The 23,407-nt window shown below is 47.8% G+C and overlaps 1 long non-coding RNA gene across 1 annotated transcript; it reads left to right on the top strand.

The window, feature by feature from the left end:
* Positions 1-14,711: 14,711 nt before the first annotated feature.
* LOC311578561 lies at positions 14,712-19,572 on the top strand. The gene is made up of 3 exons (XR_014772897.1): positions 14,712-14,797; positions 16,193-16,398; positions 19,457-19,572. It is a non-coding gene; the product is annotated as an uncharacterized lncRNA (long non-coding RNA).
* The last annotated feature ends 3,835 nt before the right edge of the window (positions 19,573-23,407 follow it).

Genomic DNA, 23,407 nt, shown 5'->3' with positions numbered 1-23,407 from the left:
CAGTGACACACCTCTCACACAGGTACAAAACAGGCACACTAGATACCCAATTCACAGTGGTAGTAACTCCTAGTCTTCTTTTTCTTTCAAATTTGTAATAAATGTTTGAAAAAAAAAAACATAGGACATGGTGAGTAGTTTTAAGGTAAGAAGAAAGAGCATTCCATTTTATTTTCTGGTTTTTTTTTTTAGTCTCTTTAGGGCCTTATTGTATGATTCAATTGTTTTAAGTATTGAAATCTCAGTTTATCCAACAGGTCTTTGGGGAAAGTTAAGTGCCACCCAAAGGGGCCCAGATCAAACACAGTTTAAAGTTATTGGTGCCATTGTGATCCTTACACAGCTCCACTAGAAGTGTGGTGATTTGCGTGTCCCCAGTATTTCCTGGTGTCTTCAGAAAAGCTGATAAAGTCCTTGGAACGACTGTACTTGCTGTCTTTGGAAGGATGCTCAGAGCAAAGTCCTGGGTCTTCTGTTGACTGGCCGTTTGGTCCCCGCTGAGCCATTTCACTTGACTGCAAACGATTATAGCCTCTCACATTTATTTTTTGTGAGACGTTGCAGAGCAATGGGCTTTTCACTGGGATAACCATAGTAAATTCACAACAGCACTAAACACCCGCAGGGGTGAAAAGGAACCTTCACTCATGAAAAATCTTTCAGCCACATCTTTCTTGTGTGAAACTAGATTATTCAGAGAGGTTGAGAGGAAATGTCTTGGAGCTTGTGTTTTCGTGGGTCATTCACTGCAACTGTTGTTGATTCTCTCAGTCTGAGCCTGATTCCCCTCCGTGGTCAACCAGGGTAAAACACACACACACACACACACACACACACACATACACACACCATTTTATACCACTGAATTTGTTACAACACAATAGCTAACCAAGACACAAGTCAGGAGTTGGATATAGGCTACTGCCATAGCAAACACATAAAACCCATGCTCTTGGCTCTGGAATTGGCTAGTGGGTGGACCTGGAGGGGCCCCAGGGGACCCCCAGTGAAGGCTCAAACTGCTATGGGGAAGTGATATTAGAGTCTAGGGGAGCGACAACCTATGGCTGTAGTGGTTGGAAGTTTGGCAAATGTTGACTGTGGAAGACAGAAAAGATGTCCAACGAATTTCGGGACCTAAGAAACTGTTTCCAGACAGAATGTTGCAAGTGCCAACAGACTGCGTTTAGCTACATAAAATAAGACACGGAGAGAAAGATGGAAAATGAAAGCGTCAGAGCAGAAAAGCTTTCCAACTTGGGTCTTGCTGATTTAGTGAATAAAACGGCCTATCATTCCAATCTACAGAGTTCCCAAGTGTGTGTGTGTGTGTGTGTGTGTGTGTGTGTGTGTGTGTGTGTCTCTAATCCAAAGCCACAGAAAATGAGATTGCTTCTGAATTAACATCAAGTCAGGACTGTGAGATGCTTCCCAGTGGACCTTGGTAGTGCCTCTAGGCGCATGCGCTTCCAAGAATACAAGAGCGCCTTCCCGCAGAGCGAACGCAGAGCTCTGCACATGGAGAAGCTTATTGCGAATGAAGTCTGCTGGCTTTATCCCTAGTAGAATGGATCCTCAACAAGTGTAATGGTCCCACATGCTTCTGCAGAGCAAAAACCACATCAGCAAATCAGAACAGGGCCTCGTGGCACACGCCTGTAACCCCCAGCTTCTTGGGAGGCTGGAGGGAGATCACGTGCTCAAGGTCTGTCTGGGCTGCAGAGAAAGATGAAGCCAGCAGGCAAAACTTAGCAAGACCTTGTCTGAAAAATAAAAAGTAAAGAGTGTTGAGGACATAGCTCCATGGCAGAGCGTATGCCTGGCACACATGAAGCCCTGGTTTAATGCCTAGTCCCACAAACAGCAGTAACAACAGAGAACCAGAGTTGGACTAAAAGGGGAAGACAATTAAAAAAAAATGTAAAGATGTCTCGAGGCTCAAAAGGCAGGAACGAGGGTGGGAAAGCTATTTAGTTATAGAAGTAGTTCGTTTGTTTTCCTATAAGAAGGAATGGTTGGAAGCCGGTGCCAGGAACAGTGGAGAACCACCCTCGGGGACCACAGCTGTTTCTAGAGCTGATGGCATGGGGCACTAGGCTAGATTTCAAAATGGCTGTCTTTCAGCAAGCACTACATGCTGTGTGTGTGTGTGTGTGTGTGTGTGTGTGTGTGTGTGTGTGTGTGCATGTGCATACTAAGGATGATCTAGGATGTCATTCTTCACAAGCTGTTCCTTTTTTTTTTTTTTTTTTTTTTAGACAGGGTCTCTTATTGGCATGGAATTTGCCAAGCAGGTGTTATGATGGATGACCAGGAGCCCCAGAGACCTGCCTGTCTTTACCTTTCCAGCTCTGGAAATAAAAGCATGTACCATCACACCTGGCATTTTTATGTGTATCTTCAGAATATAACTCAGGGCTAGTCTGCTTGCAAGGCAAGAACTTCCCTGACTGACTAGTGGCCCCACCCCAGTCATCCTTCTGGACGGGAGTGTCCACGCTCGTCTTGTGCTGCCCCACTGCTGCACAGGGTGGAACAGTTTGCTGCTTTAGACATCCTATCTATACCGGGACTTGTTAAATGACAAGGTCTGAACCCTGAGCCCGAGACTCTTGCAGAAAAGGATGCAGCTCTCCCAGGCCTTTGGAGGCTAAGGACATTTCATATGTGGAGAGCTGGGGGTCATTAGATGCCCGGAAGCCAACTACTACAGCTTGGTTTATTGATGGCCTAACACATGGACCTTGAAGTATTCCCCCCCCCACCCCACTGGGGCAATCAGTCATCTAGGTTCACAGTTCCTGGGGGGAATGCATCAGAAGGAGCACCATGTCAGTTAAGGTCTTAAGAGGCACTGGGGGCTTCTACTCTGGTGTTTTGAGAATTCTTAGCTGCTGCTCGAAAGGTAACAACTGCCAGGCCAGCTTCTCAGAAGGCTGAGGCAGGAAGATCGTGCCTACACAGGAACTTAGCAAGACCCTGTCTGAAGACAGAAAATGAAAAGAAAGGTTGAGAATATAGTTTATAGGTAGGTGCCTCCCTAGCAGGTGTGAGGCCCAAAGTTAAGTCTCTCTCTCACTCAACAATAACTATGATACTAAGCCATAAAAGTAAGTGTGTTGCTGGAAGAATCTTGTGACGAGGTCTGTAAAAAGCCCTACCTCCCAGCATCGGGACAGGAGTCCTGTTCCAAGCCAGCTCATGAGGAATCCGCTAATGATAAGTTGAGGGAAACAGCATAGCCCACCAGCCACTGGCCTGACAGAAGCCTGGTGCAGTTAAGGTTGATTCTCACAGAGAGAGAGAATGCAAATGGATGCACTCAACCATCGGGTCTGGGGATGGTTCCTTATATAATGACAGCTAAGTGAATAATACATCGACTCAACAGTGGAGTAGATCACAAACACAGTTACAACACCACTTCTGGAGAATAAGACGTGTGTGTGTGTGTGTGTGTGTGTGTGTGTGTGTATGTAAAACACCTGTCTGGTTTGGTTGAGATTAACTGACTAAACTCAATCACAGCCTGGACATATATCACAGCCCGAGAGGCAGATTCCCCAGCGGAAATGGAGCAGGCTCATTAAGCCGGCTATTTTTAGTATCTGTTTGGGATTTGCAGTGGGATCAGGAAGAGAGAGAGAGAGAGATTAAAAAAAAAACCCACATCAAGGCATAGTGGAATTGAGAAATTTGTTCACGAATCTTCCTGAAGGAAGGAGAGTAAGTTTGCACAGCTGAGACATGCCCCTTCTGTCACCCCAGCTCCCTCCTGTTCCCCACCTTCCAGTCACCCAGAGAACTGCCACAGCTCCTCAGATCAGCCAACTCTCACACTGTTTTTTTTTTAATTCATTGCCAGTTTTATAACCCATGCAATGAATTTTAGTCATATTTACCTTCCATTACTCTCTCATCCCGATTCCTGAAGAAACTGTTCTTTTCCACCAAGCCTTCCTGCTACTTTGGTGTGTATGTGTTCGTGTGTGTGCTTGTGAGTGCATGTGTGTGTGTGTGTGTGTGTGTGTGTGTGTGTGTGTGTGTGTGTGTGTGTGTGTGTGTTCATCCCATGAGTTTAGGTTAAGGTTGCTGCAGGGGCATAGGTAAGAGGTTACTTACTGGAGCCCGGGCAACTTCAGTGACTACATCACTGAAGAAAGTGCCAACCTTAGGGGCTGGTAAGATGACTGAGTTGGTAAAGGCCTTTGCTGCCAAGTCTGACAGCCTGAGTTTAATGCCACAGACAACAAGACAGCAGGGAAGAACTGACTCTCGCATCTTATCCTGTGAGCTCTGTGTGTGTGTTATGGCACTTGTGTGTGTGCATGCTATTGCACATACACAATACATACAAATAAAATAATAATAAAACAGGTGTTCCACCTTTTCTCCATGCCGCTGTTAACTGTCACTAGTTCCTCAGGGAGGGGTAGGGACAGATTGGCCTTCCCATCTGAGGTGAAATTCTGATTGACCTAATTCTCTTATTGATGATTTTTTTCGTATTGTCTTTCTGCTTGTGTTCCCCGTTTCGCCAATCCATCACTAACCTTTGAGCATCACTCACCTACATGTTCAGGTGTAAAACACACAGGCACAACTTCTCCTTGTGGAAGACCTTTCTGACTGTGTAGCCTTTGCTGTCCTGGACTTTGTAAACCAGGCTGGCCTCGAACTCACAGCGATCCACCTACCTCTGCCTTCCAAGTGCTGGGATTAAAGGCATGCACCACCACCACCTGGCCAGAATCAGTCTTTTTAATAAAGTAAAATGGCATGTGACACTTTGTAATATTTATTATCCATACCCAAGAGACATTTGAATGTCTGAAAAACTAGGTTTAGTGATCAGAGGGAGAGACTAGAGTGAGCAGGGAGCAAGGAAACCTCAGAGATAAGTTTTCATTCCTGGGGAGCAGATGAGGACCCACACGAAGAGAGGACCGGCTCCTGAAGGCTGACAAGTCGACCCGGACTAGAGTCACTGGTGAGTAGGGAGTACCAGTTGGAAAGGTGCCTTCTTATACTCCAGCGGTGAGCAGGCCTGTAGGGCATTCTCTTAGTGTAGTGTTTGATGGGGAGAGGGCCTAGCCTCTTTGCCATCCCTTGGACCGGTGGTTCTGGGTTCTATAAGAAAGCAGACTGAGCAAGTCATGGGGAGCAAGCCAGTGAGAAGCACCCCTCCATGGCCTCTGCACCAGCTTCTGTCTCCCGGGTCCTGTCCTGTTTGAGTTCCTGTTTTGGCTTTCTCCAATGATGGACTATGGTGTGGAAATGTAAGCCAAAACCACTCTTTTCTTCTCTAGTTGTTTTTGGTCTTGGTGTTTCACCACAGTAATAGAACCCCTAAGTAAGACAACCCTTATGTGGGTTCTGGGAATCTACCATCTTACAAGGCCTTTAGACTTCTTTATAATAGTGCCAGGGCCACAGTATAAGAACAAAAATGATCAACTCTGATTTAAAAAGAAAAGAAAAGAGTGGAGAAAATAAAAGTGAGCTGTCTCTTTCTGTATTAGGCAGTGTTCTCTAAAAGAGAGAACCACAGAACACGTGTGTGGTGGGGGATGTACCAGACTGCCTGATAGGATGTGTGCTGGGTGGGCCCACAGAGCATGTGTGTAAGCTGGAGAGGTTGAACACCGAATAACTGCTCAGTGCGTGAAGCTGGATTTCTCAGCAGTCCCAATCAGACGCTGAAGGCCTCGAAGGTTCCTGGAGAGTCTTGGTTTCTGTATCAGTTAGAAGGCTTAGAGAAACTAGAGTCTGATGGTGGCAGCAGCAGCAGCAACGGCGATAGATGCACCCATCAACAAGAAGTGAAGGCAGGCAGGCAAGCAACAAAGCTTTTTCCTTGGACCTCTTTAAAAATTTTTAAAAACTTATTAATATGTGTATGTGCATGTGGTGTGTGTGTGTGTGTGTGTGTGTGTGTGTGTATGCGCACGCCCGAGCATGTGCATGTGAATGTGTGTGTGCATACATGTCTATGTCTCTCTCTCTCTTTCTCTCTCTCTCTCTCTCTCTCTCTCTCTCTCTCTCTCTCTCTCTCTCTCTCTGTGTGTGTGTGTGTGTGTGTGTATGTGTGTGCATGTATAGCTGCATCAGGCAAAGCAGGCATATGGAGATCAGAAGACAACTTTGTGGAGTCAGTTCTTTGCTTCCACTCTTTTGTTGATTCTGGGAATCAGCTGAGCCACCCTGCTGAGCCACCTCATCAGCCTCTCAGATGTCTTTCTGAGACACCTCCACCAGCCGCTCTCCCAGCAGGCAGTGAAGGCAGGCAGCAGGCAGCACTGCTTTCCCATAGACCCTCTGTATAGGAAGGTGCCACCCATGCTAGCCAGAGTCTTCATCCCCCAGTTGATCTCTGCTGGAAATGCCCTCCCAGACCCTTCCCCTCTAAGTCATAGATTCCAAATGCTGTCACGCTGACCGTCAAAACTGACCACCACCGTTTCCTTTACTGATTCAGACAAGTCTCCGTTTCTCCTGCAATTGTAGTGTTGTCGTCATCCTTAGTGCCCATAAAGGGCTGAATTGTGGTGCTATGGGTGGGCTTAGAACAGATTAATTCCCATTCTCCTAACTTGGGGAAAATGCTTAAGACAATTGAAGACTCTTCTCAGTCTACTTTAAAGATTTGCAGAACCTCAGGAAACCCTTGAGAGACCCCCGCTACCACGCCACCACGCTGTCACCAAAGAGCCTTTGGTGTCCCGGAAAACTGGCAATGACAACAGCTGGGAAACAAGATGGTGTTTTATTTTTGAAAGCATGCTGATTTTTGTGAAATATCCAGGTTCCCAGCTGTAACTCTGGAATTAAAAGCCACAGATGGACAGTGGCAGAAGCAACGAAGCAGGGGCCTGAGCACTTACGACGGCAGCTTGCTGTGGCAGAGAGCCCTGGGCACGGCAGGGGCTGGATTCACTCTTGCATCTGCCTGTGATTTATCGGACTGTAGGGCAAACACTCGACCTGCACAGCACTGAAATCCTATATTAAAATTACACTAGGAATACTCACGCTGTCTGTGAAGTCGGGAACTGATGCAAATGGCTGTGAAGGAATGTACCATGGATTAGTTACTTTTCTTGTCATTATGACTGTATACCTGGCAAGGCAAGTTGAGGGAGAAAGGTTCTGAGGGGATAAAGTCCATCACAGAGGGGAAGTCACGGCCCCGGGAGCCTGGTGCTGGGATTCCTCATCTCCACAGAATGGGAAGTGGAGCTGGACTATAAACCTTAAGGCTCGCCTCCAGTGTCCAGGTTCCTCCAGCTAGGCTCAACCTCCCAAGGCTTCCATAGCCGTCCAGAACAGTGACACTACCTAGGGACCAAATGCTCAAACACAAGTCTATAGGACTAGTGGGCTGGTCCAAAGCAGGGATGCACCTTCCATCTATGCGGAGCTCTCTGTGGCTTTTAAACAGAAGCTTGCATCTGATATGGTTGCATACAGTTTTCTGTTAGTGGAACTGTGCTACTGTTTATGGTCACGGAGATCGCCAGGGATGCATCCAGATCTCAGTGGTGTCACACCCCGTTACTAAACTCATGGGGGTACGTTCGACAGTGGCACATAGGGCGGCTGGGTTTTCACATACACCAATATTCTACATATAATTAGGTACTTATCATATTATACTTTAACCAAACAATTCATTTGAGCAAAATCTAAAAACTGACTCAGTGAAAAATGTATGGGCCATACAGTAACACCTAGGGAACAGGATGATGGTAAAGATTGTACCCGTGGGGCCGGATGTGAACAGCTTGGGATACACTCAGAGAGGGTAAGCCCGTGAAGCCTGAAGCAGAACTGGTGGGCTAGAGGTGTCCCAGGACAGACGATGTCGCACATCACCTACATCCACAGGGTAGATGAGACAGACGGCCACTCAGGCACATATTTTTTCTTCATCAAAACGTGAATATGAATATAACCGTTGGCAGTCCTGTTAATAGACTCTTGGGAGTTCAGGTCAGGTTTCGCAACCAAATGAGTTACAAAAAAAAAAAAGTGCTTTCCAGTTGTTTGTACATTTTGGAATGCAGAAACAGACATTTTTAACTTGTAGTAAAGTAGGCCAAGAGAGGGGCTGGAGAAATGGCTCAGACGTTAAGAGCACTGTCTGCTCTTCCAGAGGTCCTGAGTTCAATTCCCCAGCAACCACATGGTGGCTCGCAACCATCTATAATGTGATCTGATGCCTTCTTCTGGTGTGCAGGTATATGTGGGCAGAGCAATGTATATATAATAATAAATAAATAAATCTTTAAAAAATATAAAAATATGAGTTGTTCAAATAATTATTTTTAAAAAAGTAGGCCAAGAGGAAAAAGAGGCACAATCAAGCACCTTCGACCTGAATCATGCTTCATAGGTTCCTAAACCGCTTTGCTTCCCACTGGCCCATTTTTTTTTTTTGAGGTAGCTGGCCCCATCCTGCAGATGAGGAGTCTGAGGAACAGTGAGGTTCAGGGGATCCCCTGAGCCAACACCAACCACACACTCGTACTAGGCCCATGCTTACACACCAGGTCCCCTTGCTTCTGGACTCTTGATCTTCTCATCCAAGATCCACACAGAATACAACAAGCACCCAAAGATCGAGGCGGCAGCAGAGGAATTCTTAAACGCATTTCCCAAGAGCAAAATATGACCTCCAAGGAAGTGCCAATCAACTCAACAATTTCCACTAAAGCTCAGAGGGGAAAGGTGAGAGCGGAGGACAGAACTTTGACCCTGCAATGTTGAGCCAGAGAGGCATCCAAGACTAGTCTCCCAGGCAATGCAGAAAACTCACCCTGAAAGTTTGCTGGATCTAGTGGTGTTTCAAAGTGACCATTGCTCCCAGAGTCTAATAGTAGGCATTCACTGAGCACCCACTAAGGCTGGAACCCTCGTCACGATATCCTGGGTGTGTTATTACCATTCTTCGCCCCTAGATGAAGGAACCCAGACATGACTGAGGGAGACCAGTGATGAGTGACAAGCCAGGAATGGGTCAGTTCTGACTGTGTCTTAGCACCACACGGTCACCTTGTATCCCGCACAGAGTGACTGCAGAGTCCTGGAGTTTCACACTGACCTCGGGCTGGGTGCCTTTTTCACTAACTCCAGGCTGCTGCTCAGTAGAAGCACATATAGTCCTTGGATATGAAATGATTCATGTCCCAGAGTCCCAAGTGCAAGTTACTTTAGCCACCTTCATTTTGGTGCTACTCTTCCCAGGAGCAGGAAGTACACGAGGGAGCTTGCCTTACGGTGGAAACCACAGTAGATGCATGAGGCTGAAACACAAAAGAGAGGTGCGTTTGGGATAGGGTTGGAGGCAAAGATCCAACATGAATGACCTCGCTGTTCTCCCTGAGATTAGATTTTGTTCCCTAGGCAACAGAGAATCAAACAATGCTTTTGCATAAGACCACATCGTGGCTGTGTTTCCATGTGTATGGTCTCATTTGGCTTGGAAATCAAGAGCGACTTCCTGGAGCAGGTAGGTGTCCGCTAACCCAGCACAGAAGATGAATAAGACGACGCCATCATCAGAGACTGCTGACTTTCAGGGCAGGACAGCTGTGGCATCCAGGAACAAGCATCAGTGTGCCCAGGATTCAATTCTATAAATTTTACAGTGAGCACTTGCTGTATGCACCATACTTGAAAGTATTTTCTTTCCTTTAATGTTGCCAGAAGCCCTTCAAGGCATCTCATAGCTTCTAAAATATGGAACTTAGGATCCCAGATCCCACAAGTCAGCTGTTCTTATGAGTTTGGTCTTGGTAGAGGCTTAAATAGAAAGCCAGAAGTGTGTGTGTGTGTGTGTGTGTGTGTGTGTGTGTGTGTGTGTGTGTGTGTGTGTGTAGGCCAGAGGTCAACCTTGAGTGATACTCTTTAGACATCTGTCTTGGCTTTGTTTTGTTTTTGGTTTTGCCTGGAGCTCACTGATTTCTCTGGGTTGACTGGCTAGTGAGCCCTGGGGAATCCTCCTATGTGCTGCCCAGTGTGGGATTACAAGCACACGCCACCATGCCTGGGTTTGACATGGGTTTGGGGGGATTGCGTTTTGAAGAGGCTTAAAACAGTTAACAGCGGTTCTGGGCTTGCTCTCCAGAACCATTGCTTCCACTCAGTGCCCCATGTAGCCCGAAAGAGAGCTGCAGGTATCATTTGCAGAGAGCATCCTGGTTGGAGGTGAGGCTTTGTGTTCATTCCTCTTAGTATAAGTTGGGGGAGGTGAAAGAATATAATCAGAATATACTATCTAAAAAATTTAAATAAAAGATAATTACAAGGTAACGCTCAGACACTGGACTGAAGCAAGGATGATAAAATCTTGTGGCAAGATTCCATTTCAGAGACCAAGGTGTAAGGCCGGTCATTTTTATTCAGCTTTGCCATTCCAAGCACCCAGAGTGGGTATAGCATCAGCTGAGGACCTGCAGTAATTATATAATATCTAGTAACATCTTTTTCTCTCCATATTTAAATTTTTCCCCCCAGCTGGGCAGAACAAAACTTCATCTGGAAATGTCAAGGAATCAGTCGTACATCTAAAAGGCATTTTAGTGGCTTGGCATGAAGCCAAGGGAAGGAGGTGATTTGTACATGACATGGTTTCTGCAGGAACTGCTTTGTCCAGCTGGGCAGTGTGTGCGCCGTACAACCCTGGGGTGGGGCTGTTCTTGTTGTGGTCTATCCAGTTGTCTCCCTCTCACCAGGGTGTTTGTGCAGCATGGGATGCATAGGGGCCTTTAGCACAGACAAAGCTAACAGCGTTGTCTAGATACGAAGGTCCGCAGTGCCTCAGGTGAAAAACATAGCAGCTCCTAAGCCTAGAGCCAAATCTCTTTTGTGGGTTTTCCAGTACACATTCATGAGCGGAGAGACCCAGGGAGGGGTCTGGATGCAGATGTGCGGGATGGAAGGGAGCTGGGATGAAGGATGCTCTTTTTCTGTCTCAGGGACCGGCAGTGTTTCTGGCAGAGTGAGGCGTGGGAAGATATGAACTCTCCTCACTGCTGTGGTCTTCCTTCCCTGCTATGTTCAGTGTCACCTCAAAGGCAGATAATTCCCCCCAAACTTCCCCATAAATGTGTCCCGTGGTTTGTCTGAAGTGGAGAGTGACCATCTAGATCAGACTGGACAGGACTAGTCATTGGGCTGCACTATAGATCGGAGGAAGCTTAAATAGCAAAACCTTGTTCTTCTCATAAAAACACCAGGGTTGGTCCGGCACTGGGGAGATGGCTCAGTGGCTACAGCGGGTAAAGCACTAGATGCTCAAGCACCCATGCTTAAAAATAAAGTTGGCTCTAATCCAAGTGCAGGGGAAGCAGAGATAGGAGAATCCTTGGGGGTTTGCTCTAGCCAACTGGTGAGATTAGCATTCAGTGAGAGACTCTGCCTCAAAGTAAGATGGAGAAACAATTAGCTTGATGCTGATTCCACCACCCCACATCCACCCCCCAACTCTAAGGAACTTGTTTTGACTCAGTCCCACACCTCCTTCCCCGCTCCTCTCTCTTCTCTCTTCTCTCTCCTCTTCTCTCTTCTCTCCTCTCCTCTCCTCTTCTCTTTCTCTTCTCTTCTCTTCTCTTCTCTTTCCCCTCTCTCTCTCTCTCTCTCTCTCTCTCTCTCTCTTCCAAAACAGGGCTTCTCTGTGTAGCCTTGGCTGTTCTGGACTTTCTTGGTAAACCAGGCTGGCCTCCAACACATAAAGATCTGCCTACCTCTGCCTCTGCCTTCCATGCTTACTCAGTCGTCTCTTTAAAGGCTACCTTCTAAGCAAAAATATGTCATCAGTGATACACATTGAAAGAGTTTGCTGTGTTCAATGCCTTTTCTTTCTGGTCCTTCTCACCTGTGTGAAGTGATGGTAGAAATGCCCAGTTACTGCACTGCTTAATTGCATGTAGGGGCACTATGGGGTTGCACACCTAGCCCAACTTTTTCCCCCCTTAAGACTTATGAGGAGATTCTAACCCACTCGGGGGCCACCTCCAGAGCTGTTGTCCCTGGGGAATGTTGTCTAATGGTTGGAATCCCAGCAGCCAAGCTAGCCAAATCTGAGTGTTCTCTTTGGGGATGGACTCTGGAGGAGAAGGAAGGCTGTACTTAAGTGAAGCCTCAGGCTCCATTGGGGGTGCTGATGGAAGCCAGGAGTAATTGGAGCCTCTTGCCTGGTTCTATTCAGTTTCACTGGTACAATTGCATCACTCAAAAGACTGAGACAGAGGACGTTGGGTAAGAGGTTCAGGAGGTGGCTTTCATTCGGATGTGCAGCTTTTTCAGTGCGAAGTAAATGATTTCCTTCCACCTGCCTGGGGCTGATGGATGGCCGAGGAGCTCAGGATTTCTGTCTGTTTCCAAAAGATGTTTTGCTCGTTTCTAAACAAACTCAAGAACGATCACCAAGCAGCCGCTCTTGTTCTTCGGGCTCAGTGTTCCGGAGGGCAGCAGCTCCTGTAAGAAAACTGTTTTGGAAGGCTGTAGAATCATCAGGAGGTGGAGACTCACTAGAGGAAATATGTCACGGGGGGAGGGCTTGAGGTTTTCTAACCAGCCCTGTCTGCTCTCTGCTTCTGACTGAAGATTGAATATGACCAGCTGTCTCTCAGTCCTGTGTCTCCTTCTTCACTATAATGGACCATATACCTTTAAAAATAATTAAATTGTGTGTGTGTGTGTGTGTGTGTGTGTGTGTGTGTGTGTTTATGTGCATGCGTATGTGTATATACATGTTGTATAAGTTTCTTCTGCACTAAAACATTCAGGGAGGCTCCTTGGGCAGGGAGGCAAACAATTCAAAATAGCACCAGGAAGTCCCTGCAACTGACCAGATTCACTAGGCCTCTCCTTGCCAGAGTAGGCAATAAAAGCTGAAGGTTCCTAATAGACTAAAAGAGCCAAGCTGCAAAGAAGAGTCTGAGACCAGACCAGCTGCCTGGAAGAAGCAGAAACCAGTTGAGCTGCCTGGAAGAGGTTTAGGAATAGAGTCGCTTGGAAAGGATACGCTCCAACCTGCTGAGCTGTCTGCAGGCTGGGCAGTACTCTTTGTTTCCTACCCTCTGTGAGCTGTCACCCATGCCCTGGTGAGGCAGCTGTCTTTGAGTCACTTCTGCTTCTGTAAGTGACCCCCTCCCCCATATTCCTTTAAATAACCCCATTAAAAAAATACTCATTGATTCACCAAGTTGGACATTAGTCTGTCGTGTGTTTTCTTCCAGGGTGAGTAGATGTGTGTGCAGTGTCTCCCCAGGAAGTTTTGTCGCACAGGAGTAGATGTGAGTGAAGGCACCTGTGGAGGCCAGAAGACAGATAGCCTCAGACCCTCTGGAGTGAGCGTTGCAGTTGGTTGTGAGCCGCCCGACGTGGGAGCTGGGAAGCAAACCCAGGTCCTCTACAGTTTGTGTTCTTTTGTTTTGTTTTGTTTTGTTTTGGTTTGGTTTGGTTTGGTTTTTCGAGACAGGGTTTCTCTGTGTAGCCTTGGCTGTCCTGGACTTGCTTTGTAGACCAGGCTGGCCTCAAACTCATAGCAATTCACCAGCCTTTGCCTCCTGAGTGCTGGGATTAAAGGCGTGCGCCACCACGCCTGGCTCAGTTTATCCTCTTAACTGCTGATCTCTTCAGCTCTATTTACCTCTTAAATTATGAACCAAATAATGTCCTTCCTTACATTCCTTTTGTCAGGTGTTTGGCCACAGTGATAAGAAAAATGATAGTGTAGGTTCATTTAATCCAGGGACATTAACCCTTTGTGTGCATCAGGACTCCACAGGAAACTTTAAATGCTGTGGACTGGCCTGAGGCCAACCCCAGGAGATTTCACTCATACTCAGGTGATTCTCAGGTTCAGCTGGGCTCCAGAAACACTGCAGTAGGGGCCAGCAGAATGGCTGAGAGTGTGAAGTGCAGCCACTAAGGCTGAAGACCTGAGCTTCATTCCTGTGATCCCCAGGATGGAAGGAAGGAACCGGCTCCTACCAAATTGCTCCATGATCTCCACACATACACTGTGACACATGCCCACACATAGGCACGCACACACACATGAAATTTTAAAAAATTGTTATTTTAAAGAAAAAGTACTAGACCATTCATCATCCCAGGTCTGAAGTTGAGTTTTAGGGATTATGGTCTCACCTATGGTCTCCATGGAAACAGCAGAAACGAAATTACCATTTTAATGAGGCTTTGATGACACATTTGTGATCAGTTTCTCATTTACTCTGAGTCATGGTTATCACACTCATTTCCATAGCAAAAGTGATTGGGACCTGAAAGTTTACTGAGCACCTCCTGTGTGCCAGAAACGGCTGCTACAGATACAGGGACACAAGTCCCTTGCACGCAGAGGACTCACATCCCAGTCTAGGAGACGGATGATGAGGGCTCCTGTGAGTCTCTGGGTCATTAGCCCCTGTTAATTATTTTTAGCACACCCTTTCAAACTTTGATGATAAATTTATATTTCATCATACAGAATAAAAATATAATAAACACAGATGGTGATATAGGACGATCAAAAAAAAAAACCAACCCAAACATTGTCTTCTAAAAATAATGCAAACTTATAAGTGTGCACCCCGACATCTTAGGCATCAAAACACTGTCATTGTCTTGTTTGAGAGTGACAGTTAGGAGAACGGAGTTTTGGGTGGTAGTGTTAGAAGCAGGTATGCAGTGATGAAGTTGTTACTGTAATCTACCGTTGGCAGCTCGGATGTGGTGAATGGCAAGGAAGCTTCTGGCCATGCAGAGACATGGGGCTGTGTTTCAGGTAACGGGAACACTAAGTAAAACGTCTTAAGATGGAAGGCAGCCTGTTGTCCCTGAGGGAGGAGTGGCAGTTATTGAGGCCAGTGGCCAGCGAGTCCCCGAGGATGGATGGGGATGAAATGTATGAAGCGGGCAGGTGGGTCGTATAATAAGTCAAGGCTCTCTGCAGGAACAGCACTGATAGGATACGTGAATGCCTGAGTATGTGTGTCATGGCACAAAGCTGGAGGTCAGAGGGCAATTCTCAGGAGTTGGTTCTTCCCCGCCCCCACCCCCCAATTCCTGGGACCCAGGAATTGAACCCAGGTTGTCAGGTCTGGGCAAATGCCTCTCTCGGTGCTAACTCATCAGCCCTGGTGACGGATTGGACGTGGGAAGATATGCCCAAGGTCACTGGTAAACAGCCAGCTTGGGCCTTGAACTCCTGCCTGACTGTAAACCTTGCATTTTCATTTCTTCTCCAAACATCAAATGTCACCATCACTGGAGATCCACACTGGGTCACAGTTGTTGCCGTTTGATCCATCTTTCATGACCAGACAGGTGGCAATCACTTGACGCTATAGGCCTATAAAAATGGCATTATTTTCCAAACCGTAAAGTCTAAAACACTGGCTTTATTTCTGATTATACATGCTGAGCTGGTGTTTCTGCCAGTGGCTTAGTTACACAGCTAACTGTGGGCTCTTGCAGTTCTCACTGCGCTGGGGACAAAGCCGTCATTTGCCTGTGGTTTTGTAGATGGCTGTGGATGGGGTCACAAACCTTTCTGGTGCAGTGGCTAACACTTTTCTAAGACATAAAGAGCCCTTTCAACACCTGGTGAGGGACAGCCATCAGGGGTTGACCTCCTGGAACCATTTGTGTGCACCCATGTCCCTTAATGTTTAGGTTGCTAGGAAACCAAACAGCAGAGGACCGGCTTTCTGAGGTCACAGGAGGCCTCATTTGTGTTAAATTGAAAACATGCTTTAGTGCTGTGGTCCTCAACCTTCCTAATGCTGCAGCCCTTTAATACAGTGCCTCATGTTGTGGTGACCCCGTCCCAACCAGAAAATTATTTTGTCGCTACCTCATAACTGTAATTTTGCTACTGTTATGAATCGTAATATAAAATATCTGAAATGCATCGCCTGGTGACCCACAGCTTGAGAACCACTGCTTTAGTGTTTGCCCAGGTGGGACTGGCTTTCAGCAGAGCAGAGGCCTCGAGTCATCTCCAAAGAGCAGATCTTAAGTCCCCACACCACTCTACTGCTCAGTGAGTGGTGTGCTAGCAACTCCCCGCCTCTGTGTCTGTCTGTCTGTCTGACTACGTGCTGGAGATATTAGTGGGTGGGGATACCTAACAACACCCTTAGATGTTGTCTCTAAGCACTTTCTCTTTCTACCAAAGCACTGAAGCTGTGCTTTGAAGGTGTTTTCAGACTCTGTCTTGGACCAGCAGCAAGTTCATCACTGGGCAGCATCATAATACCTCAAACATACAGATGTCAACATCAGGATGGGGAGCCTGGCAAGCTGTTCCAACAAGACCCCAGGGCTTTCTGGTGTGAATGTTAATTTGAGACCCAAAGGGAAATTCTGGCCTCTCAAGTCCAGGTTTGTGAATCAAATGGCTTTCTGCTCCTCATGGGTCTTTGGGCTTCAGTTTTGTGTGATAAGCCAATGTACGCCCAGAGCCCAGCCTATGCCAGGGAGGCTGACCTGATAGGCCTTTGCTAGTGAAACCCCCAGTTCTGTGGCCCATGATTTGTTAGCAGGGTGTCACAGCTAAGACAGGTGCTCAAGGAGAAGTGCCCCTAAGGAATCGTAAGATGACTGCTTTTCTGCGACCTTCCCCGTCTCGGCATGACATCTGAATCACTGTGCTTTTATTGTGATTCAGCATCTTCTCAGAAAAGAGGAAGCTGGGGCCAGGGTGCCCGTTACCATCTTTCCTATTGCTCAGGGGACCAACTGAACTGTGCCCATGGCGACTTTGCACATGTAAGAGAAGGATAATAGAATGACCCCTCCCCCACAAATACTTCCAAAGGGCCCGTCAGTAGCAGAAAAGCCACATCAGGAGTGCAGTACCTTCCAGGATCCAAGGGGGCTCCTCCTATGCCACCCAGAGGCACTGCCGTTTGCCCTTGGGAACACATTTAAAGGCCAGTTTAAAGAGAGATGGGATGGGAGTCCGTTGGTAGAGTGCTTGTGTAGTGTGCATGAAGCCCTGCGTTTGATTCCCAGCATGACATAGACTGAGCGTAGTGGCGCCTGCCTGTAATCCGGTGCTTGGGAGATGGAGACAGGAGGATCAGAAATTCAAAGCTGTCATCAGGTACAAAGCAAGTTGGAGGTGAGGATAGGATACAGGAGACTGTCTCAGGTAGGACAGGGGTGGTGGGGGGTGGGGGGTGGGGTAGGTAGGGGGTGGGGAGGGGGAGTGGAGGGTAAGGATCAAGATCAGTTCAGTACCCCCTAGACTAAGTTCTCAGAACAAAGGAGATGTATTCGCCTCAGGGGGGCAAAAGGCAGGGAACAAGAGACAAACACAGGCCATAGGAAATAAGGGAGGAGGGGAAGGGAGCAAAGAGAGGGGAAGGGGTATTTGTCCTGGAAGGACAAAACACTGCCTCTGGATGGACAGGAGACCTATGTGGCAGCGGCAGTTTATAAAGGGGAAAGAAGAAACCCCATGTTAGCATGAGGTGCTTAATTTTGATTAGGCATGTTAATTAGGGCAGCCACAGGGGGCTCATGATTGCTGGACTTGAATCCTTTGATAGATAGCTGGACCTTGGTAGTCAGCCTCAGGGGGAGCAAGTGGCCAAATAAAGGACTAGACCTTGGGGGCTAGCTTTAGGAATGTGATCTAAGGGTTAAAAAAATTTTTTTTATTAATTTACTCATATTACATCTCAATTGTTAGCCCATCCCTTGTATCCTCCTATTCCTCCCTCCGTCCTGCTTCTCTCCTACTCCCCTCTCCTATGGCTGTGACTGAGGGGGACCTCCTCCCCCTATATATGCTCTTAGGGTATCAGGTCTCTTCTTGGTGACCTGTTATCCTTCCTCTGAGTGCCACCAGGCCTCCCTATCAAGGGGACGTGGTCAGAAATGGGGCCCCAGAGTTTGTATGAAAGTTAGACATCACTCACCACTCAACGGTGGAGAAAGGGTTTTTAAGTAAGGCAAAGAGAATGAGGGAGAAAGGCACGGACGGACAACAGAGCTGTCCTTGGGCTTACTAGAGTCCTGAGAAGGAGGAGGAAGAGGAGGAGAAGGATGGAGGAGAAGAGGAGAGAAGAGACGGTCAGTAGGATGACTCTGGGGGCATTGCGAGCTAAGCGGGGGTAAGATGGAGGGAGGCTGGACGGTCAGTAGGATGACTCTGGGGGCATTGCGAGCTAAGCGGGGGTAAGATGGAGGGAGGCTGGACGGTCAGTAGGATGACTCTGGGGGCATTGCGAGCTAAGCGGGGGGGGGGGGGGGGGCGGTGTAAGATGGAGGGGCAGTTCCACCTGTCACTCAGTGACTGAGGGTTCTTACTTAGCCCGTGCTTCTGTGCTGCATCTGTGGAGAGGCTGGCAATCCTACTTCTCAGGATGGCTCCAGAACTGATACCCACGAGCCACCCTAATGCTCCTTGAGCACTAGCGCAGCTGTGAGCACCTTCTAGATCCAAGTGCGAGGAGATCAAGGTCGAGAGCACCCCCACACTTGCACTGTTGTTGGTAGAGGCAGGCAGGTGAGGTGGCTGCTGCAGGGTTAGACCTGTAGAGGGACAAAAGCCCTCTAGGGAGCAAACTCAGACAGGCCATTCCCTGCCACTCTCCTTAGGGTTCCAAACTAGGGGAACGGTGGGGGTGGGGGTGGGGGTGGGGGTGGGTGGTGCTGCCTGTAAACCCAGCATGTAGACCTCAGTCTCTTCTTAAGGGATCTGACATACACTAAAGTATCCACCTTTGCTGGAGGGCAGCACACCCTGGAGTCAGAGCATAAGCGGTTTTGCAGGCTTCTCCTTTAAACTTGTTACAAGCCTGTCTTTTCTGTTGACAACCTGGCAGATGTTTCCTCTCACCAGCCTGATGACTCATGCCCAGAAGCCATGGATAGAGGAGAAAACAAACAAGCAAATGGGCAGAAGGAAAGAAACACCTCCCACTTTATCTCAGTTGAAAGTGTCTCCATTAAGTCCCCTAGGATGCCTGGGCCTCAGTTTAAACAAAGATTCCCCCCCCCCTCCCCTTGAGGTTGGCAAGATTTTGCAAGCTCACTTCTCAGGAGGCATAAACTGGGCACAGATGCTAGCCGGCTATTGAGGACAAAAGAGGAGGCAAGTTCTGGGTAGCCAGGAGCCTGGTTGGTGACCCTAGGAATACCTTTGACAGGGAGGCTGGCATGATGCTGTCTGTGGTTTCGGGTCATCTGGTCACTGCTCAGATCTGTCCTGTGCTAAAATGTCCTGCAGTCTTTCAGGACTGGAGAGCTGGGCAGGTCGGGACAGGTTTTAAGGAGGAACATGACCCTGGCTATCAAGGAGCCGCAGGAGAAAGGGAGCCAGAGAAAAGCCATTTTTGTCCAGTCAGGAGAAAGCCTCGGTGGCTTTACAGTGTGGGGCGGGCAGCCTTTCTGCTGCCTTTGAGAGAGAGTTCTTTCTGTTCTCTCACAGGCAACCCCTGAGCTCAGTTGGAAGAGAGTGGAGAGCCAGCTCTTCAGTGTTCTAGATCCAGCACCATAACTTGAAGGTGGCGTGGCTCTTGCAAAACTGTCCCTCTTGTATGCACCCCCGAGACCACATTCCTTGACCTTGTGGAAGAAGCGGGAAGTGGAACCTGGGTCCTACTTTGGTCTCCCCTTCTGGAAAGATAAAGGACCTAGATGTCACTCCAGTCAGAAGGTTTCTGAAAGAAAGAATCGGTAGGCTTGGGTTTGAGGCCTTGCTCTGCCAGTGGCCCATCTTAAACTAACTACTTACAGCTGTGACACTTCACTGTCTCTCTCTCTCTCTCTCTCTCTCTCTCTCTCTCTCTCTCTCTCTCTCACACACACAACCACCACCACCACCACACACCACACACACACATACACACACACACACACACCACCACTACCACCACACACACACACACACACACCACACACACACCACACCACACACACACACACACACACACATACCACACACACACATCATACACACACATACCACACACACACATCACACACACACACACCACACACACACACACACACCACACATACACACACACACACACCACACACACACATACCACACACACACATCACACACACACACACACACATACCACACACACACATCACACACACACACACCACACCACACACACACACACACACACACACACACACACCCCACACACACATACACACACACACACACACACACACACCTGCTCCCAGCTAGGATCAATCCCTGGGCTTTGGGCTTACTAGGCAAGTGCTCTACCAATGAGCTAAATCTCCAACCCTAGTCACGCTCACTCTTGTTAGCCTGAGATGTGAGGCTTCAGGAAGGCAATGGAGGCTAAGCAAGCATGATGCCAGTCAGGGCCACCTCACTTAGCATCCTGGGTCTCATTCTACAAAGGACCAGAGTAAAACTTTAGCCGCTCTCCCCACAGCGGCAGTGCCACTGAGAGATCCAACCCAACTCCGTTTTAAAGCAGGGTCAAAAAGGGTAGACAGGCCCTGAAAAATTCCACCCTGCAGAACTGACAGTCCTAGCCTGCACAAACAGGAACTTACCCCACTCACCCCAACCCCGAGACAGTTAAAACAGCAAGTTCCCCTCTGACCCTGAACACCTCTGGGCTGAGACATAGTTTGAAAACTACCCAATAGAATTAAAGGTCATGTTAGATAGCCAATAGGATTGTTACAATTCTGTCTTGAAGAAAAGTGTAAGAACTCAGTGCTCTTGTTACTTGGGTAGCCTCTCCCTTGGGTGCAGGTGGACAGATAAACTTCCTCTCCCATCTGCATCGAACTGGCCTCTGCCTCTAACTTGGTTGTTTCCCAGAATAGAATCTCCCGGTAAGAATCTTACACCACGCTGAAAAAAATCTTTGCTGGGGTTCAGAGTTGGGAGCTGAGTGGGGCATTTTTCTGTAATTTCGGCCATATTCATGCAGTGACAATCCTGATCTCCTCACATCTCTCCAGGACAAGCTCTACCCAGAGCACCTGGCGCTGATGTTAACCCTTCAAGGTGACACACACTGCTTGAGGAGCCCCTCACTCACTATATTGCATATTCTGAGAGGCGTTGGGGTGGACACTCACTAACTCTCCTTTTGTGCTGCTCAAATGTGTGACTAATCCCAAAAGTGACACATGGCTTTCCTTCCTCTTTTATTTTTTTAAATGACTCATTTGGACAAAGAGGAAAAAAGATTCCAAGTTTACAAGAGTTGAAAGTTCTCACTCTTCCCCGGGAGAAGTAAAGTGGGCAGAGGGGCTGCCACCCGAATGCAGGATTTGACAGAAATCTGTGCAGGCTGGCATGCCCTGGGATGTCTTCTGAATCCTACTGCCAAGGCTTATCATGGCCACCGTAGGAGGAAGGGGCTAGGGACTGTCACAAGATCTGTATCATACAGCACTGAGTTGAAGCTACAGTCTTTACAAAAAGATTTGTTTTATACTTAATTATATCTACATGTGTATCTATATGTGGGTATGTGCACATGAGGGTAGGTGCCTGCAGAGGTCATAAACACCTGATCCCTGGGGAGCTGGAGTTACAGGCAGTTGTGAGCTGCCAGATGTGGGTGTGAGAATAGGACTCATATCCTATGGCAGAACAGCACCACCGAGCCAGCTTTCCAGCCCCCAAAACTATGGTCTTGTTTTCAACAGGGGTACTAATACAGATGGTTCCTGGGGTACTTTTGGTTCAAATTAATTTAGTTAAATTCTTAAACTTTAAGAGGAGACATTTAAATTTTACCATAATGTTTCTGGACCACTTGTCTTATGCCTCATGTCTAATAAGATAAATAGATGAATCTTAAGGAACTGTAAAAAAATTATTTATTTTTAATTCATATGCATTTCTGTTTTGCCTACCTTGTATGTCTGTGTGAGGGTGTCAGAGCTTGGAGTTACAGACAGTTGTGAGCCACCATGTGGGTGCTGGGAATTGAACCCGGGTCCTCTGGGAAGAGCAGTCACCGAGCCATCTCTCCAGCCCTCTTAAGGAACCTTTAGAAAGCACCCCGTTTATACTTCTACTTGATACTCAGAATCCAGGATAGCCCCATGTTGACAACCCAGACCATAATCGTATAAACGTTACTGAGAAACTGTGCTAGCACTAGCTACACGGTGTTCTGACCTTTTCATGTTGGCAGCGAAGGCGGAAGGGGAAATTCATATCCAGGGGAAAAGCGGTGCATGGGAAATGTATTAAATGCCAAGTGGTAGGAATCAAGTGTCACGAGCCCCCTAGAGGGATGAACGGAAGCATTTGACTTGTAAGAATGGGGAAAGCTGACTCAGTATTGGGCCCTTGAGGTTGGAGGTGTTTCTATTCTAGTAAAAGAAATTACATTGTTTTTTTATGCTTACATGAAAATGCCCTTAGACTGAGGAGGGGTGAGGAAGGGAAGGAGGGAGAAAGAGAGAGGGGGGAGGGAAGGAGGGAAGGAGAGGGGGAGAGAGAAAGAGAGAGAGAGAGAGAGAGAGAGAGAGAGAGAGGAGGGAGGGGGAGGGAGAAGGGCAGAAAGAGAGGGGGGGAAGAAGAAGGTGCGGGGGTGGTGGAGAAAGTGAAAGAGAGGGAGAGAGGGAGAGAGAGGCGGAAGTGAGGAAGTAATTCCAGGCGGAGGGGTCATATGAGCAAAGGCCAGAAGCCTGGAAACCCCTGGCTCCGGTGAGCAATATATGCTAATGAAGCTTAAGCAAAGTGAGGGCCAAGGCAAGAAGATAAATTTGCGTTAGAATAAGGATGGCGGATTTGCAGATAAGGAGGTGGAGACAAACGTTAGGGGAGCTGTTAATTTGTCTACATTGTACTAGTCAACCCTTTCCCAGAGGGATGGACTTGAGGAAAGCGGAGGCGTAAGGGGCAGAGAGGGAGACAAGTTAGTTCAAGGAATTACGCAGTAGGATCAAAAAGTAGTCACCGCGGCCACAGGTCACAGCGTCTACCTCGCAGTCCGTAGATCTGTGGCTGTCGCATCTGCCACAGTGAATCATGGCAGTGGAAAAGGCAGCGTACGTGATTATTTATTTACAGGTGTGGAGAGCGAGGCTGGCTGTGGTTAGCTGGCTTACCTTGGTCGTCTAAGAATGAGACCCTTGGCGGGCTGCGTTATCAGTGGAGAGCAGAGAAAGACATCGGCGTCATCACTGCCTTGTCCCACCACTCTCCATCTGCAGCCGAATGAAGGAATCCGCCAGGCGCCCTGGCACGCAAGCCCTCTGCCCATCTTCCCACCTCCACCGCTATTCCTTAAATTCTCCCCTGAGTTGCCATTGCTCTCACAACAGAGGCAAACTTCCTCAGTGTCCCTCAAGACTTTGCTGATGGCCATGGTCCCCGTGCTAGGCAATTGTGAGGTACTCCCAAGACCTTCTG

Source organism: Acomys minous (genome assembly GCF_964271855.1).
Source record: "Acomys minous genome assembly, chromosome: 12".
NCBI classification, from domain to species: Eukaryota; Metazoa; Chordata; class Mammalia; order Rodentia; family Muridae; genus Acomys; species Acomys minous.
The sequence above is the reverse complement of the archived record's forward strand: the minus strand, read 5'-3'. Positions and strand labels throughout refer to the sequence as shown.